The sequence below is a fragment of the Panthera pardus genome, unplaced genomic scaffold (genome assembly GCF_024362965.1).
Source record: "Panthera pardus isolate Hobbes unplaced genomic scaffold, ASM2436296v1 HiC_scaffold_7, whole genome shotgun sequence".
In the NCBI taxonomy this organism is placed as follows: domain Eukaryota; kingdom Metazoa; phylum Chordata; class Mammalia; order Carnivora; family Felidae; genus Panthera; species Panthera pardus.
Genome location: NW_026527002.1, coordinates 53455459 through 53474784, shown reverse-complemented (window position 1 = coordinate 53474784; position 19326 = coordinate 53455459). Strand labels below are relative to the sequence as shown.

The 19326-nt window shown below is 36.6% G+C and overlaps 1 long non-coding RNA gene across 1 annotated transcript in view; it reads right to left on the bottom strand.

Moving 5' to 3' along the window:
• The window catches only part of LOC109277932 (uncharacterized), a 195248-nt gene that overhangs the window by 25614 nt on the left and 150308 nt on the right, over positions 1–19326 (bottom strand). Inside the window, exon 3 of the long non-coding RNA XR_002085403.2 lies at positions 3388–3545. This is a non-coding gene — a long non-coding RNA (uncharacterized LOC109277932). The remainder of the gene's footprint in view (positions 1–3387; positions 3546–19326) is intronic.

Sequence of the window (19326 nt, the reverse complement as noted above, 5' to 3'; positions counted from 1 at the left end):
AAAACAAAGAACAACAAAAACCAAAATGACACAGAGAGATTTTGGGAGGTATTGGATACATCAAGTAGCTTGATTGTGTGATGGTATCATGGGTGTTTGCATATTCATACTCACCAAATTGTATACATTAAATATATGAAGTTCTTTGTATATCAATTGTAGCTGAATAAAACTATTAAACATTTTTAATAAATTTAAAATAAAATTTGAATAAATCAAGAAAATTTTTTTAATGTTTATTTATTTTTGAGAGAGAGGGAGACAGAGCACGAGTGGGGAAGGGACAGAGAGAGAGGGAGACACAGAATCTGAGGCAGGCTCCAGGCTCTGAACTCCAAGTCATCAGCACAGAGCCCTACAAGGGGCTCAAACTCACAAACTGTGAGATCATGACCTGAGCCAAAGTCGGAAACTTAACCGACTAGGCCACCCAGGCACCCCATAAATCAAGAAAATTTTAAAATATCATTTTCAGTTTATAGTGACACTTTCTATTCAAATTGAGGACCAGAAGGTTTTTCTTTAATCTCATCAATTTTAGTAACAGTCTCATCTATCTTCTTTATCCAATGCCAAAAATTTGTGACAATATAATTATTCACTTGATTTACCCCAAAATACACACACAACAATCTCAGAATAACAATAAAAACACTAGCCACAAAAATATGACCATGGAAGAAAAGCTCAAATTTTTTTCTCAATTATTTTTGTCTTTTGCTTATATCCTACTAGGGATACATAGTCTAGTGTATGAACTACAAAGAGTCATTTTGGGATTGTTCATCTCCGTGTAGTTAGGCCACCAAGTGGTTAGACAATTAGGTTTATCTGTTTTAATTTCCATTTTATTCTTAGGTATTTAAAAAGATATTTGATTTCTTAAACAATGTTAAATGGTGTTAAGCTAAATCAACAAAATACGCTAATTTCTCTCCTTGATATTATTTGCTTCTTCCTCCAATAGGTAAACATTACAAAAAAAGATTATTATCCTTTCATTTTTATTTATTATTATTTTTTTATTTTTTAAACAGTTATTTATTTCTGAGAGACAGAATGTGAGTGGGGGAGGGGCAGAGAGTGAGGGAGACAGAATCCAAAGCAGCTCCACGCTCTGAGCTGTCAGCACAGAGCCCGATGCAGGGCTAGAAGCCACGAACTGTGAGATCGTGACCTGGGCCAAAATCAAGAGATGGATGCTTAACTGACTGAGCCATCCAGGCACACCTATTCTTCCAGCAAAAAAATAAAATTAAGTGTGTGTGTATAATATATTTGTGTATATAACAAATATGTATATGTATGCATGCATATGTGTGTATCCCCCCATCACCTTTCTTACACAATGGAACTCTATACACTTTTATTCACTTTGCTTTTTTCACATAACATCACATTTTGCATTTTGCAACTTTCATTGTGATCTCCATTGTATAACTGAGAGTTGGGTTTTATAAAAATAATTTATATTTTTCAAATTCAGGTCTTTCTTCAACTTAGGAGAGTTTTCTTATATATTTTTTTCTTATGAGTTCCTATTAAGTTTGTTCTAGTATCTTTACCAGTATACATAGGAGAAATTTCCTTTCTGTCTTTTATGTCTCTCAACTCATTTTTAACTCATGATTGAACAAAGTCTCTTCCTCTGCTTTCCTAGAAAGCTTGAATCCCAAAAGGATAGGTTTGATTTTCCTTACAGGTATTTATGTCCTTTATTAAATACTGCTATTGCCAAAGAAAGAAACTAGCTGAGTGATTCTTACACATTGAGTGAATGCAAAAATACATCCAAAAAGGTAGGAAAGGCTGAGACACAAAGGACTGTAACAAAGAAGCCATCTATCTTTTCTTAGTTCTGATGACAGTGTAAGTCATTATAAACATCATCCATAAGGCAAAGATAAAGAGAAGATGGAAAGACAGCCCAGGGAGACTGTCATAGTTGTGCAGGGCTAGATAACACCACCTAGAGGGACAAGCCTATTGAATTAAACCAAATGACCAACTTGAATCTTGCCTCCTTCCCAGGACTTTACTACTCTAATGAATTGATGCAAAACAACTGGTTTTTGAAAGCTAAGGAATGCTTAGTATATATAAGATACAGCAAATATTTATTGTCCGTTAACTATTAGGTCAGGAGAGAGCAGATTAAAAACATTTCTCTTTTTTGGGAGGGGTGGGAGGGGGGAAAAAAAGCAAAGGTTGTAGAACTTGGTCAAGATCATAGTGAAATCCTGTGACTTGCAGAATCTGAAATAACATTTTTCTCCAGCGCTACCTTGTACCCTAACCACAAAGTAACACTAGATTCTTTATAAACTAAAACTACTGGCAGTCCCCTGTGTAATCTCAACAATATTTTGGCAGAAATATAATTCTTTCTTGAGGAGTTATCACTCAGAGTTTTATTTGTCCTTTTCTGAGTGGAACATTGAATCACATTGTAGATAGCTGCATTGTAGCTTATTGATTTTAGTTTCCCTTGTTGTCTACATGTCTTCTGTTCTTTTCCCCTTTCCTTTAACAAAGTTTAAATGAAACTTAACACTTCTAAGCATAAGTCTGTACAACACAAACTTCGAAATACAAATTTGTTGTAAGGGCTCCTTCTCAAACAATGTGATTACTATGTATTAGAGTAGATACGCAGATAAAGAAACTATATAGCTTATTAAAGGTATATAAGACATATGTCTTAGTGTTTATTGCATAGGACATCTTTAAATACAAAATTACCATATCAGGATGGCCCCTTGGAACTCCATGAACTGTTGATTAGGGAGTGTAATACAGTCTTGAGACCCACAGAATTTAAGAGAATACATAATTCCCTAAAGTTGAATGTAAGAGTTTCTGCATATATGCATCTTCCTGTAGTTAAGTTCCATAGAGTTCTTGAAATTTGCAAAGGGGCTTGTGGCCACCTCTCTAATCTCCATGTGAGAATTAATGCTATAGAGGAAAACAAAATATATTATCAATTTTTTAAAATTTGTTATGGAAAATGTGCTGTGTAGATTTGAATATCTTAATCTAGTTGCTATAGTCTAATATGAGCATATATTATTGTGCATTTCTATTTCTATTAAATGGTAACTTCCATTCACTAAATGTCTATTACTTTAAATGTTTTGTCTTTAATCCTCATAGATCTGTCTAGGGTAGATAATATTCTCCTCATTTTACAACAAGGACACTGAGTCTCCAAAAAGTCTGATGGACTTTTAGAGTAAGTAATTGGTAGAATCTGTTTGGCTACAAATGCTGTATACATTTTTTTTTCTCAAAAGGTGGTAAAATTTCTTGTTTTATTGAACAACTACTATATCAGACCATGAACTAAAATCTTTACATTTGTTTGCTCTTAATACTCATACTCACCTTGCAAGATGATATCATTCTTCTCATTTAACAGGTAAGTGCACTGAAGCTAATGAGGTCTCACAAATGGAAAGAGGCAGAGCTGGGTTCAAATACCGAAAAGTTGTAATATGTTTGTTGCCTTTTACACGCTCAATAATCTCTGCAAAGTAGGTTGCCTGAATGGGTTAGAAATGTGTTCAGATGCAAGTTTAAGCTTCTAGAGAGTCAATAAGGAGCTTATTCTCTTATAACAGGAAATCTAGAAGACAGTAGTGGCTCAGGGATGCTGCCATGCCTGGAAGAGATTTAGCAACAAACTAGGCTCATCCAGTCTTCCTGTTCTATCATAGTTACTATGTAGTTTTCATCCTCGTGAGATGGTAGCTTTACTTCCATGCATTACTTTCTTACTCAACTTAGAAAACTGGGAAGTGCAAAAGGCAAAATAAAGCAGGCTTTTCCTCATGAGAATTAATTTGGGAAGGGGAATTCTCTGAGGAATGTCTTGGTAACCAGAACTTAATGACCACTCTTAGAAGCAAGGCCGGGAGATAATCAACTATGAATTAGGTACACATTGCTGCCCTGTACTAATTCTGGGTTTGGTTAGTATAGAAGAAGAAGAATGGAAATGGATAAGAAACCAGTGAGGCATGCGAAGTGATTTTTTTCTCTTTGACTTTATTGGTGGCCTATTGGTGACCTTATTCAATAACTGTAGAGAAAACACTAATTTAGAAGACATGGAGTCCAACTAACCAATAGAAACCTAAGGAATTACTAAATAATAGGACCTGATTCTGTAATCTTAGGATTCAGTGGTCAACAAGATACATACGGTTTCTGACTCTATACATTTTAAAACATTGTGAGGAAAATGTTCAGAATGTGTAGGAGTACAATGATCCCTGCCAAAATGGAATATAATGTTGAATATAAATAAATATTAGGGAGACCTAATCTAGTTTGACTGTCAAAAGATGAGATCTAAAAGATGAATAAGAGTTTGTAAGTCTAAGACCTAAGGGAAGGCAGGAGAGTTTCAGGCAGAAGAAACAGTATCTGTGAAAGATTTGTGGGAGAGGAAGGAGATATGGTACATGGAATGCATGGAGAAAATACAATGTGTCAGAGCATCAAGAATTTAAAAGGAAGAGTCAGAAGAAAAGAGGCAAGAGCTAGAGAAAGGAGCCAGATTATGATAGGCTTCTTAGATGTTTAGGTCTTGGATCCTTAACCTAAGGTCAGTGAGAAACCAACAAAGAGTTGTTTAAATATGAGTGATGCATGATTGAATTTTTATTTTAACATATCACTCTGACTTCTTCTCAAGAGTGGAAGAGTGAGAGATAATAGGGCATTTTATTATTCAGAAATGAGAGAATGGAAGCTTAGATTAGTATGGCACTGGAGAAAGTGGATGGATTCCAGTGATATTTAAGTAGAAGAGTCTACCTATCTGGGTCATGGATTGGGCTAAGGTCGTTGAGAGCAAAGGAATAAGACTAAGGTTTCTGGTTTAAGTAACTGAGTGACAATCATAGATTGGTAAAAATAACAGATTGATAAGCTTGGTAGGCATCATTTAGTCCAACATCAATAATTCACAGACGGGAACTTGAAGCCAGGATGTGAAGAAACTTCTATAATAGCTGTTTTTTAATGGTTGAGTTGAGATGGATTCATCTACCAAAATGTATTGAGCACCTATAATTTTTCAGACCATATGCCTAGCACCTGGAGGTGCAGATAAAAACAATAAAGAATTGGTTCCTGCTCAGCCTCTCAGAATTTAAGCCCAAGATGATTAACTTCAGCCCAAGGCTTCCTTGCAAAACATGAATTTATTTCTTCATTTCTGAGCATCTATACAGAGTGATACTTTATGGTATTTTGTCCATCTTTAAATTAATATATTGAGAAAAATTATTTTACTAATTTGAATCTGCATAACTATGCATAATTGCACTTAAATCTTACCAACATTTATCCATACTAACTACACAAATCATCTTTTTAAAATATATCCAAAAAATAAAATAAAATAAAATAAAATAAAATAAAATAAAATAACCTTTCTGTAATATTATTTTAATTTTCTAGTTGTAAGCTTTATCTGCTCTATTATAGTTTAAAATAGTTAAAAGCACAATTATGTCCAATTTTTTGTATTTTATCTTAGTGCTTAAAACAGTATAAATAATTGTGGTTGAAAATTTAATTTTTTAGGTTTTAAAATTCCACTAGCTTTACTTAGTGTCATGAGATTCAGAATTCAACTTTCAAAGTTATTAATGATTTTTTTCAATGCTTTATATGAGAGTTTAAAATTTAAAAATTAAGTTCTTTAGGGGCACCTGGGTGGCTCAGTCAGTTAAGCCTCTGACTCTTGATTTCAGCTCAGGTCATGATCTCATGGTTTGTGAATTTGAGCACCCATGTTGGGCTCTGCACTGACAGTGTGGAGCCTGCTTGGGATTCTCTCTGTCCTCTCTCTCTCTGGCTCTCCCTGGCTCATGTGTTTTTTTTTCTCTCTCTCTCAAAATAATTAAGTAAACATTAAAAAATTAAGTTAAATTTTTATGACTTTTTTAAAAGCCACATTTTGTTGGATTTTATTTCATACTTTGGTGTTTATTCTGTTTATCTTTCAGGAAATGTATTTCATTAGAAAATCGGAGAAAGGTTTCCTTGACAACCATAAAAACAGGTAAGAGCTTTTAATCTTAAGGTATTTGTTGCAATAGTGATTTTTTTGACTGTTATGATTGATTTTGTGCCATGTGAAAGTTTATGTGCTTTCAATATGGGAATTTTCCTGGAAATAAGTCTGCAGAGTCCCTGACTGTCATATTATTTTACATTAATATGTTCTATCAGTATGCGGGTTTAGCTTTAAAATGGCTTCAAGAACAAATAGTGGACACTAAACCCAAATAAATGAGCTGTGGATCGAGAAAGAATGAGTATCAAGAAAGAAAGAATAAATATCCTTTATTTTCAAATAAAGTAACATTTCTCCCATATTCTATATCAGGGTACATTCTGAAGGATTGATCTTAAATTTTATTTATAGCTTGGGGCACCTGGGTGGCTCAGTTGGTTAAGCATCTGACTCATGATCTAGGCTCAGGTCATGATCTTGCAGTTCGTGGGATCAAGCCCCACAACTGGCTCTGTGCTGACAGCATGGAGACTGCTTTGGATTTTCTCCCTCCCTCTCTGCCCCTCCCCCCACTGGCACTCTCTCTCTCAAAATAAATAAATAAACTTAAAATTTTTATTTATAGCTTGATTTTGAAGTCTTAATCAAGAGTCTTCAACAGTAAGATTATACAATGATAGAATTATTTGCCTCTGGAGATATTTAGTTCCTATCATTAGAGAAATTTAATGATATGATTAAATTATTAGCATAGTAAATGTGATAGTTCAGAATCCAGGTACATAGTGCTCATTAGAAGTAATGTTAGAAGTAGTGATAGTGGGGCGCCTGGGTGGCTCGGTCGGTTGAGCGGCCGACTTTGGCTCAGGTCATGATCTCAGGGCTCGTGAGTTCGAGCCCCGCGTCAGGCTCTGTGCTGACAGCTCAGAGCCTGGAGCCTGTTTCAGATTCTGTGTCTCCCTCTCTCTCTGCCCCTCCCCTGTTCACGCTCTGTCTCTCTCTGTCTCAAAAATAAACATTAAAAAAAATTTTAACAACAACAAAAAGTAGTGATAGGGACAGTAATGGTAGTAGTAGCAGAAATATATAGTATTTATCGTTATTATAATCGCCTGAGGTGGTATATTGTAGAGCAAGTTCCAATATAGGATAGATGGCCAGATTGTATGTAAATTAGGAATATTTCCATACTTTAGATATATTAGATCTCTAAGATTTAAGTGTTTAAATTGTATAAATGAATATTAAGGACTATTCAGTGAGTAGTTTCATCTTTCTAGATTAGCTGACTGGAATTTTAAATCAAAGTTAGTACATGAAACACTTTAAAACTTTGTATTCTATACTGAGGAATTCTCTTTTCAACTAACATTAATAAATATTACACACAGAATTAGTGTTTCAGTCATTGTGTGAGTGTAAGGCTGTCCCATATTTTAAGGTCTTGCCCTGTCTTAAGTGGTGCTGGGTAAGTGGTTTTCCTGGGTGCTATTTGCTGTTCTGGCAATAGAACTGAATCAGCTTTGCCCACTATACAAGTAAAAGTCCAATATATGGCCCAGAATGGTGTGTGGAGATGAGGTATTATATACACTGGAGATATATTGATAAGAATGGGCTGAACTGTTTTAACAGAAAGGCCTCCATATTTGGTGGTTCCAATAAGCTATGAGTTTTATCTTCCTGTCATGTAACTGGAGTGGGATGGGGATATCAACAGGTGACCAGGAACCACCCAATCATTCAGGGAACAATTTCCTTCCATTTAGTTTTTTCACCATCTTCTAGAGTATTTGTTGCAGTATAGTCAGAATAGAGTCACTGATACATTTGGGTTTCAGACAATGCGAAGGGCAAATATTTGAGGGAAACCACCAGGAAATCTCACTCACCCCTTTCGCTTATGCTGGAGACTCTACCTAACCACAAGTGAAACTGGGAAATGTCACAGAGCTGGGCAGCCCTTGGCCTGGCCTGGCCATATTACTGTGGAGGGAAAGATTAGATTTCTGGCAGTGTCCTCATGGAAGTCAGGCTTTTCCCCCAGCTGTGTGATGGGGAGCCTTAAAGATAAACCACAATGGGCTCTCTATCTCTGACAAAGAACTCTTTCCTTGAAGATCAAAACAACATCTGTGATGCACACTTGTGAGAAATGGCCTTTCAAGGATGCTAAAGATGGAGATATTGTTTAGAGACCCTTGGTCTTGGATATTGATATTTTAAAAATAAGGTGTCATCTTGCTAAGCCTGAGTTTGATTTTAGAATCAAGAAGGACACAGATGTCTGTAAATGTTTTCCATTAAGGATACAGGTTGTTTACATTCTCCCAAAAGTGTTGTGAAAGCCACTAGTATAAAAGGGTTGTGTCACATCAAACACTGAGTTTCTCAGTTCCAGCAATGCCTGACTTTGGGCTGACATTGTCAGCTGCTAAGGGAAGCTGTGCAATAGGTGTTTTATCTGCCCCTGCTTCTAGAGGTGACCTTGCTGCTGATAAGTCCTTTGGAAGTTTTTATTGGGAATTGAGAATTTTATCTCACTGAAAGTGGAATATGTATGTGGCCTTTTGCCATGAATCATATATACATATATATGACATTATATATATTATTAGATGCACAATTTTTGTTATAATATATAACAAATACATTATATATTATATATATGCATATATATATATATATTTTTTTTTTCATAAACCCTATATATTTTATTTTATTTTTCTAAAGGTATTATTCTGAGGAGAACATAAGCTTTACCCAAAGGGATCAATGAAACAAAACAAACCAAAAAAGAATCATGAAAGCTTGAATGAGGAAAAATTGAAAGATCAAGAAACATATGCAACTTAGATTCAACTTGAGACTTCCTTTCTTCTCTTTCAATTATTTAATAGAATTTGAGCTGAACCTTCAGACACCTCTTTATATGGTTGCAATCTACTGAAATTCCTTACCCCTATGATCCCACAGTATTATGTTTATTCTAGGATGTCTCGATTCAGTCTGCAGAAGAAGCAAACTTTTGAGAGCTCAAAATATTTGAGCTCATGGAGATCTGTTACAGGCATGTTCTTTAAAATCATGTGGTACTTGGAAATTTTAACTTAATTGCCCTATCTCAAAATTTGTTTTAATAGTATAACAACTTTTTCAAGGAAGTACAATAAGAATAGAGGGCTCTCTGATAGAGATGATGAAATCAAAAGCACCACATTTTCTATCAAAACCCTTACAAATCTAGTCATGTCTAACAATCATTTGTGGTAAACCTTTAAATTTTTTTAATGTTGATTTATTTGTGAGAGAGATAAGGGGGGGGAGGGGCAGAGAGAGATAGGGAGACACAGAATCCAAAGTAGGCTCCAGTCTCTGAGTTGTCAGCGCAGAGCCCGAGACGGGACTGGAACTCATGAACCGCGAGATCATGACCTGAGTGAAGTCGGACGCTTAACCGACTTAGCCACCCAGGCGCCCCTATTTGTGGTAAACCTTTATTGCTTGCTTATTTATTAAGGCCTTACTTGGGTAGTAGATAAACTTCTGAAACAGAAATTAAAACACACACACACAATTTAACAGGAAAAGGTAGTAGAATATCTGAGAATCTCTATTTATCATGAAAATTTACTTGATTTTTGACAGTCAAATGTTTTATTTTTTTAAATGTTTATTTTTGAGAGAGAGAGAGAGCAAGCAGAGGAGGGGCAGAGAGAGGGAGAGACGGGAAGAGAATCCAAAGTAGGCTCTCTGCTGACAGCAGAGAGTCGGATGTGGGGCTCAAGCTCATGAGCCTTGAGATCATGACCTGAGCCGAAGTCCGAAACTTAACTGACTGAGCCACCCAGGTGTCCCTGTCAAATGTTTTAAATTGAAAAATAGCATAATAGGCAAGGAGTAGCTCAGAGTTGTAGCAAGGAGAGTAGCAGTGGTTTGTTTTGTAGAGTGCATCCTTAAAAACTGGATTTTGCTCTTCACTTTCTGCATCGCACCCTACTGGCTTCCTAAGTTTAGTTTCCTTCTATTAGTCTCAGTTCTATGATAAGGCATTCCTAAAAGTAGGGCAAAATCCTCATTGATCTCACAGCATGAGGTTTTCCTTGCTTGCTTGTTGCAGTATCCTGTATGTCTGGCTTACCGTGACATCAGGGAAGTTTAGGTGGCCGCTCTGATGGAGATTGTCTATCTCATCGATAGGATTATGGAGGACTCTAACCCAGCCTGGGTAGAGTCTGGACATGGCACATCTATCAGTGCTGGATCATTGATCTGTGGAGTGTCATTAAAATACCAATAGAAAATCATGAACTAAATGTCAAAAATGGGAAGAGAGAGAGACAAACAGACAGACAGACAGAAACTACTACTGTGTTAACTCTTTTTTAAGCCAGATTTACTTTATGAGAAAATGCACCATAAATATTCCTTTTTTGGTAGAAATGTTCCAGCACTCATAGAAAAGCTTCTTATCTTTTCATTTCCCGGCTGATAATGTGATTTGAGATAATCACCTGGAACTTAAAGTGTGGATCATAATAGTTGTGTTAACTATTATTGAATATAACTCTGGTCTTTGGTTTTTTTTTTTAAAGTTTTTTTTGAGAGAGAGAGAGAGAGAGCACAAGTAGGGGAGAGGGGCAGAGGGAGGAAGTGAGAGATATATAGAGAATATTAAGCAGGCTCCACACTCAGTGTGGAGTCCAAGGCAGGGTTCAATCCCATGACCCTGGGATCATGACCTGAGTCAAAATTAAGAGTCAGATGCTCAAGCAACTGAGCCACTCAGGCATCCCATAACTCTGGTCTTTTAAAGAATAAAACTCTATCAATACTGAGAAAGAATTGCCAGACATTACCCAGATCCCATTATGATTTTTATGAGCATATCATAGTTGGCTGAGTTGTTTTAAAAGTTATTTTTCTTTGTCCCAGTGGTCTATAGAGTTTGAGATGTCTCCCATCAGTGATAAATCCATTTTGACCTTGCACAAAGTTAGTGCTAAAGCATAAAATAGAATTCCATATTTCAAAGTCTACACTTTGCTCAACAACAAAATATATTGCAAATGATAAACTATATGAAATGAAAGTGTCAATAGTTATCCACCCATTTCGTTCCAGTCTAGATGATACAAAATACAAATATTCATTATGATTGCAGCAAATTCCATTCTTTTAGAAGCCTTTCAGGAAACCAAGATTGAAGCACGATTTACACTGTGTTCTATGTGTGTCACTGTTCCAACTCGTTTAAAAGAAGCTTTGTCTACACAACTTTGGTTATAAATTAGGATATTAAAAATTAATGACTGTGCTTCATCTTTCTCTTTTTTAGGACTTACAACTGAAATCTAACACAATTAGTTGTTCACTGAGTCTCAAACTGTCCCTCAGCAGAGAAGCCCAATTGCATCAATAATTTTTTTAAGTGTATTTATTTATTAAGGTTCTCTTATTTAAGGATTAAAATTCTACCACAGACACTAGCAGGGTATTATTTGATTTTTGAGAACATATTTTGTCAGTGTTAACTGTATAAATTGATTTTGCAGATATAGAAAACAAGTACCAAAAAAGAAACTTTGAGGGAAACTGAGCATCAACATTACATGTTCCTTTTTATTTTCATATTGTACTCTGAGATCAAGAGTTTGTTAAAATGCCAAGTACCCTCCTTTTGGTCATAGCAGTGTGGGTAGACTAAATAAGTCATTTTTTAGAAATGTTCATTTATTTTTGAGACAGAGACAGTGCATGAGCAGGGGAGGGGCAGAGAGAGAGGGAGACACAAAATCCAAAGCAGGCTCCAGGCTCTGAGCTGTCAGCACAGAGCTGGAAGCGGGGCTCAAACTCACAAACCATGAGATCATGACCTGAGCCGAAGTTGTTTGCTTAATTGACTGAGCCACCTGGGCGCCCCTAAATAAGTTCTAATTTTTAAAGAGGAATGAGATTATTTTTGTTTAGAAAATATGCGAGTTAAAAATAGCAGATATTTGGAGTGCCTAGGTGGTTCAGTTGGTTAAGCGTTTGACTCTTGATCCCAGATCAGGTCTTTATCTCAGGGTTGTGAGTTCAAGCCCAGCATTGGGCTCCGTGCTGGGTGTGGAGCCTACTTAAAAAAAAAAAAAAAGTAAAATAAAAATAAATAAATAAAATAAAATAAAAATAGCAAATATTCTCTAGAAGCTAATATATCACAAGCTCTTCATAAGGTATGTATGTACATTTTAACCTTTAAAAGTTTAAAAGCTAGGATTGAAGTTATGATGGGGGAGAAAAGTGGCAAATTTCATTTGAAGACAAATTGTGTGTGTGTGTGTGTGTGTGTGTGTGTGTGTGTGTGTGTGTGTTTATAACCCTATAACTTCATTCTGCTCACCACAGAACATAATTTGTCTTGGTAGTCATCATTCACTTTTCACTAGGTCTAGAATATGTTGTTCATGATTGAGCAATACTATTATCCTAAACCAGTAAATAAGTTTCAATATGCTACTTACAGTGTGTTTCTACAACTCAGATTAATAAACAGCTAAAGAACACAAAGATATCATGAAATGCTTTACCATATAGGATTGCAAATTAAATGTCAGATTTTAATATTTAAAGATGCTCAACTTTATTCATATATTTAGAAGTGAAACTTGTTTATCCTTTAATAATTGAGTTTTATTTAGGACTAGCTATTACCCTGTTTTTTTAATAACATAGCAAAACATTTTTTAAAAGAAGAAAAAGTTTTAGACTTAGTGTTTTTAATCACATTTAATTTGAGAAAGGCAAATGGGAGATTTTAGGCTACTTCTTTTTTTTTTAAATTTTTTTTTTTCAACGTTTTTTATTTATTTTTGGGACAGAGAGAGACAGAGCATGAACGGGGGAGGGTCAGAGAGAGAGGGAGACACAGAATCGGGGGAGGGTCAGAGAGAGAGGGAGACACAGAATCGGAAACAGGCTCCAGGCTCTGAGCCATCAGCCCAGAGCCTGACGCGGGGCTTGAACTCACGGACCGCGAGATCGTGACCTGGCTGAAGTCGGACGCTTAACCGACTGCGCCACCCAGGCGCCCCTTGGGCTAGCTACTTCTGAGAAGACACCTTTGAGGTCGATGGGAGGTAAATAGTCCTTTTTTGTAAAATAAGAAATGTGGAGTGACTGAATTTTCAAAACTCCCTTAGAAGCAGAAGAGGAATTCCAGGGTACGGCACTTATGTTCCTGGTGTATTTACCTTGTAAAACAGCACATCTCCACACTTATCAATCTGCCCACCTTCCATACCACTAAGCAGCGGGAACCTCAAGTGTCTCCGTTGACAAAGGGCCAAGAAGATCTGCACCTCTGGGTCACAGGAAGAAGTTTCTAGGACAGTGACATATTCTTTACCCTCTACTTACTCCCTTGATCTGCTTACTCTTTTGTTCACACTCATACCATCGGCCTTTGGCAAAGGAGAGAAAATCCATTTGGAAAGGGAATTTGTAGATATCAGGACTGATATCTCTAGATAGTGATAGAGTTTGAGTTACCCATTTGCTGATGATTTCTTAGCATGGATTTTCAACTGAGTAGCAAACAGTGTGGGTAATCTCATATCTACAGAGTCTGATAACTTCGGCCCACTCAATTATCCCATGAGAATTCTCTAGTTCCCCTCTCCCTCTATCCATAGAGAGACTATAGCAGAATGAGTAATCAGCAGGAAGAGTAATGAACTAAATGGGAGCTATAGTTTCTCCCTAGCTGAGGACCAGATAATACCGAGGTAAAGAGTAAGGTCCACCTACAGTCAGGTCCTGCATCAGTCAGGTATTTCTGCCTCAGAGAATACAAACTTAGGGTTCTTAATTTGGAATTTCTAAGGAAACAATCTATTTAAGAATAACAAAAAAAAAAAAACCCAAAAATGAATAAAGTGCCCATGAAATTTATATTTATGGTTCAACCAAAGATATACCTTTAATTACAAAGACCTTTAAAAATAAACACATTTTGTAAAGTTCAAGTTTATTCACAGGTTATTTCTCCCAGGGGAGTTATATTGTTCAGTGATTTAGAGAACTAGGTTCTTTCTCACACTATCTTAAAATCCTTTGGAGTTCAATTTTTTGTGCTCTCTCCATGTGTACCATTTTCTCCCTCTTGATGCTGCTTTCATCTGATTATCATCTCTTCAGACATCTCTTGTATGTATTTTAGAGAAAGCTTGCCGAATCTCTCTTTGAGCACCTTGAAAACCAGCTTTTGCTAGCACTAGCAGGGTTTATTGCACTTTGTAAAATGCCTAATGATTTCTCAATTTTTTCTTTTAAAACCAAGATATTGATGCTGCTTCCTCCTTATTGGTGATACATCCACTCCTCTTTATTTGGCTCAAATGCCCTTGTAAAAATTATTTTGGTTTTCTATTCTTGGCTTATTTTTGGCTCTGTTCCTGGAGGATTGAGTTATTTATATTTCTCTTATTTGGGCAGTAATATATGGATTTAAAGGTGGTGCTCCCAGAAGGAGAGAAAGACTTTGGAAACAAAGCAAAGTATCTCTTGATGGTACCTGAGGTTTCTTCTGCCAGGTTTTTGGAAATGACTTTATAGTACATCAGAGAGTAAGATGACAAAGTTCTGTCACTGCACACAACCCACTGCACATTACGTGGTGTTTCCGAAATATTTAGGGTGTCTAAAAGATGAGAAATGTCACTCATTATTTCAAAATGCAATCCATTTTCTTCCTGTGGTTAGCAAAACAGTGTAAGACATATATGTTTTTGTGGGATTTGTTTTATTTTATTTATTTTTGTTTACCCAGTATGTGTTCTTCTTATGTTTATAATAGTGTAATTTTGCTTTTGGGTCTTTTATGACCACCTACAGTGTGGGTGACACTACAGTCAAGGACGCTGGTGTTTCCATGTTCCTGTCAGGTTTGTAGGGCTTCCTGGAGAAGGCGATTGAACCAGTGCTCTTCAAAGCTGGTCAGCATAGGGTGATCAGATCTCAATAAGAGGATTTCTCTCCCCAGGCTCCATGGGCTCAGGGACTGGGTCAGGATCTTCTGCCTGAATCTGCCCTTGCCTCTCTTGTCTGTCCTTTGCTGGTGAGCCACTGCTTCAGACCTGGTCACTGCCCTCTACTTGCCTCTTGGATTTAACTCTCCACAGTGTTCCTTGTAAGCTTATTCTTGTCCACAATATGACTGCAATTCCCATTTTCTCTCTCCTTCACAGCTGAAAGTCAATGTTAATGACCAGTGCATCAGCCAGGCTGGCCGGTCCTCTAGTCCCTTGCTTTTTCAAGATAGGTGATTAGCACATATTACAGCTGAAAAAGAAGGAGCTGACCACTTAGGAGTGAATAGGGGGAATATTCTGGGTTTCAGAAATTATTTACCTTATTGGATGAGTTCCATATGTTGAATAATCTTTTTCCTGTTTTAAAATTTTCTCTGGAAACATGCTTCTTTCTGGTATTATGGGTTCTGAGGTAAGAACCACAGGGGTCACACAAACCTGGGGAATGTCACTCAGCTAATTCCTTTCTACTCGCGGCTATGCTGTGACTACATTACTAATTAAAGATTGCTTAGTTGACATACTCTCCAGCCAGCCTTGGGTTCAACAGAATCTGAACTTCAAAGAAAAAGGTACTTCAAAGAAAAAGGTGTTCCTTGCTTTATTGGTCTATCCATAATTCTCTGCACACTATAAAAGATAACTTATCGTATTTCAATCAACACCTGTCTTTGTGTTTTTTTTTCCTTTTGGTATTATTTATAAATAGATTTTTAAAGTATAACTTATACACAATATTATATTAGTTTCAGGTATACAACACAGTGATTCAACAACTCTATGCATTATGCTATGATCACCACAAGTGGAGGTACCATCTGTCACCATCCAATGCTATTATAAATCCATTGACTATATTCCTTGTGCTGTACCTTTTATTCCCATGACTTATGATTCTATATCTATAAGCCTATACCTTCCACTTCTCTTCACCCATTTTGCCCATCCCTCCACTGCTCTTTCCCTCTGGCAACCATCAGTTTGTTCTCTGTGTTTTTAACTATGATTCTGCTTTTTGTCTGTTTATTTGTTTTATTTTTTATATTCTACATGTAAGTGAAATAATATCATATAGGTACACAATGGAATATTATTAAACCATAAAAAATATGAGATCTTGCCGTTTGCAACAATATGGGTGGACCTAGAGGGTATTATGCTAAGTGAAATAAAGCAGAGAAAGACAAACAGCTATGTTTTTGATATATGGTGTTTCTCAAATGTTTTCTAATCCATTTTATGTTTTATTTTTCCTTTGCATTAAAAGGATTCTTCAAGGAATCAATTTATCCACTATTTTGAAAGAACCTTGTGGTAGCCTATTTTTTCTTTTCATCTGTGTACTTTCTTCCTTCCTCAGTCCCTTTGGTTCTACTCAGATTGACACCACCCTCAGCAGTATTGACCCAGTCTTGGCCATCAGGGCATCAGGCTTCCATTAGCCACAAGATTGGTTCAGAAATAGGCATGCGTCAAAAGCCAAGCAAATCAGTGTAAAAGTAAGGAATTTCGCCTGAGTTTCTAAGGAAAGCTGCACTCTTTTCCAGTTGGTGTTCGTAAGCTGGTAGCTTACAGCCTGAAGCTTCTGGTCATTATCTTAGCCATGCCATATAGTAAACCTAGGAACAAAGCCCACACACTGAAGAACAGAGAGGGAAGACCCAGAGGAAGCAGAATTTGAGAAAATCATTTGAGACTACATCTCAGCTAAGCTTGAAGCCATATCACCTCCCTATCCTGTTTTATAAGTCAATATTTTATTAAGCTAGTAGAAAAGAAGAGAATGTCATTAACTTTATTAGAAAGGCAAACTAAAAAATTGAGTAGGTATTGTCCTGCCAAAGAAATGTAGTGGGTTGTTGTTGTTGTTGTTGTTTTTCTTTCAATATTTAATGATGATTGTCTATAGTCTTTTAATTTAATAGGGAAATCATTATACCTTTTATTAATAGTCTTTGGTGTTAGGTTCTCAATTACACAAAAGAGAAAAACACCATAATTGAGGACTACCACCCTGCTCAACATCATTTTTCTATCTTTTCTCTGAGATTATCACCTGTGAGATCTTCCTGACTGTAATACAGAAAGTCTCCACCCTCTTATGATAAAGAGAAGAAATTTAGAAGCAAAGAATGTTCTAGATCTGTTTTCTCTGTAATTACAAATTTATTACTGATGTAAGCATATGAGCATACACCACAGGAATCTTCCACCATACTATCTATGCATGTCCTGGGTTTATCACTTATCATATGATTTTAGAGGTGTGGTAATAGTTGTTGCTCAAATGTACATCTTCCTTTCCATCTGTACCTCAGTATCTAGTATTCCAATAGGTAAGGGTCATTCCAGTGGGTTGAAACTCTGTCTTTTGCTGTCTCTTAGGAAACATGCAAGGATTACCCATAATACGGGAAACCACTAATCTGCCACCAATATCCTGGCTTGAATTAATATATAAGATTATTTTTCAACCAGTGTAGAGAGAGCATGGTTTTGAGGGACAGGTCAAAAGACAGGTAAGTTTTAAAAGTGACGGAGAGCCAATTCTACTTTAAGTGGCATGAGCTTTGATGAGTTTAGAACAAAACATCTTGAGAAAGGAAGACGAGAGGGAGTAGGAAAAGAACCAAAGTTGGATCTAAAATATTTAGTTTTAAACTCTCCATGTGATCTATCACATACCCCTTGCATGACCTTGAGAATATACTTACCATTACTGAATCTCAGTTTTTTTAATTTATAAAATGTAAATGACCATATGTTCCCTGGAGTTGTGTTGTGAGAATTAAGTGGGTGAAAACCACAACTGGCATATGTGAACATTTAGGAATTACTAGGAAAGCACGCAAGCAAAATGGCATATCAGAAAAAGCAAAGCTTATGAAGCTATGTAAAACAGAGTTCATATCCACTACCTACTAACTGAATGACCTTGGATTTGTCCTCCAGTTTCCACATTTGACTACTGAAAATATAATGTCTAAAGAGTTATTGTGAAGATTAAATGAGGTGCCATACTGTTCGCATCTGGTGCACACACTACTTCATGGTGTATCACCCGTTGGAGCTCAGTCAACTTGAATTTCACTGGAAACTCAGAGCATCATTGGCTTTAATTAGTTAGTTTGTTTGTTTTTACCAAAATGTAAATTTCAAAGAAGCCTTCCAACACTATTATGAAAGTGAAATCATGTAGGAAGTAATCAACTCTGCGTCTGTGCCTTGTGATTCCCTGACATTAATCAGCACACACTTGAATCTACAAAATTGAGTTTATTTGGTGACCAAGAAACCTGCATTACACAAGCTGTGATCCCAGACAACTTTTCCATCTCATGATTTTTACTCTTGCTTTGTCTAATCTGAAATGTAATGGGAAGATATACCAGAGAGAAGTCACTTTTAAGAAAAGAATGTTCCCTGATTTCTACTTGAGGTAACTCCAATTTGACACAAAGACTTATAAATTCGTTTGGAATTCCAAGCACCCCCCCCCCCCCCGAAATAATACTAGACTTGGTGATGAGGTCTCCAGGTCAGTTAGAAGGAAAAAGGAAATCAATACAAGCCACAAGGTCCCTGAGCTGTAGGATTCATGGTACTACTCTCAGGGCTGCTTTCTGCGGAGAAAGGACCATGGCTGCCAGAGGCAGGATCAGCCGAGGAAAATATTTAACACAGTGAAATTTGTATTTGGCTTCTTCACATTTTCCATTCAGTACTCTTTAACCACTGTTTAATCTTTCTTTTCCCAGGACTCGCATACTACCTTGCAATAAAACACTTCATATAATTCTACTAGATTTCCTTCCTCTCTCTGTCCCTCCCTCTTAAAGCCACCACACTTTGGAATAATCCACCTTTCCTTCATCTCTAATTCAAGCTCTTGCTCCCTCTGTGACACAATTCCCAACCAGGGAGAGGCGAAATGATTGCATTAATTTGTGTAAAGTGAATTATCCATGGTTTCATTAGCTAACAGTTCTTTACTTCTTTAGAGAACAATTATTTTTTCCACATTAACATATAATTAGTGTTATTTCATGTCATGTAACAGATAAAGTCAAAACAAAGGACAAACTGTGTGTGTGTTGTGTGCAGGTCTTCTGCCTAAGGTCATTCAGGTTCAAGGCTGGGGGGAACACAGGAGTTCCCCTATGTTAGGGGGTGAAATCCAGTCTCTGTTCTCCTGGCCAAGCCTTATACCCAAGTGTT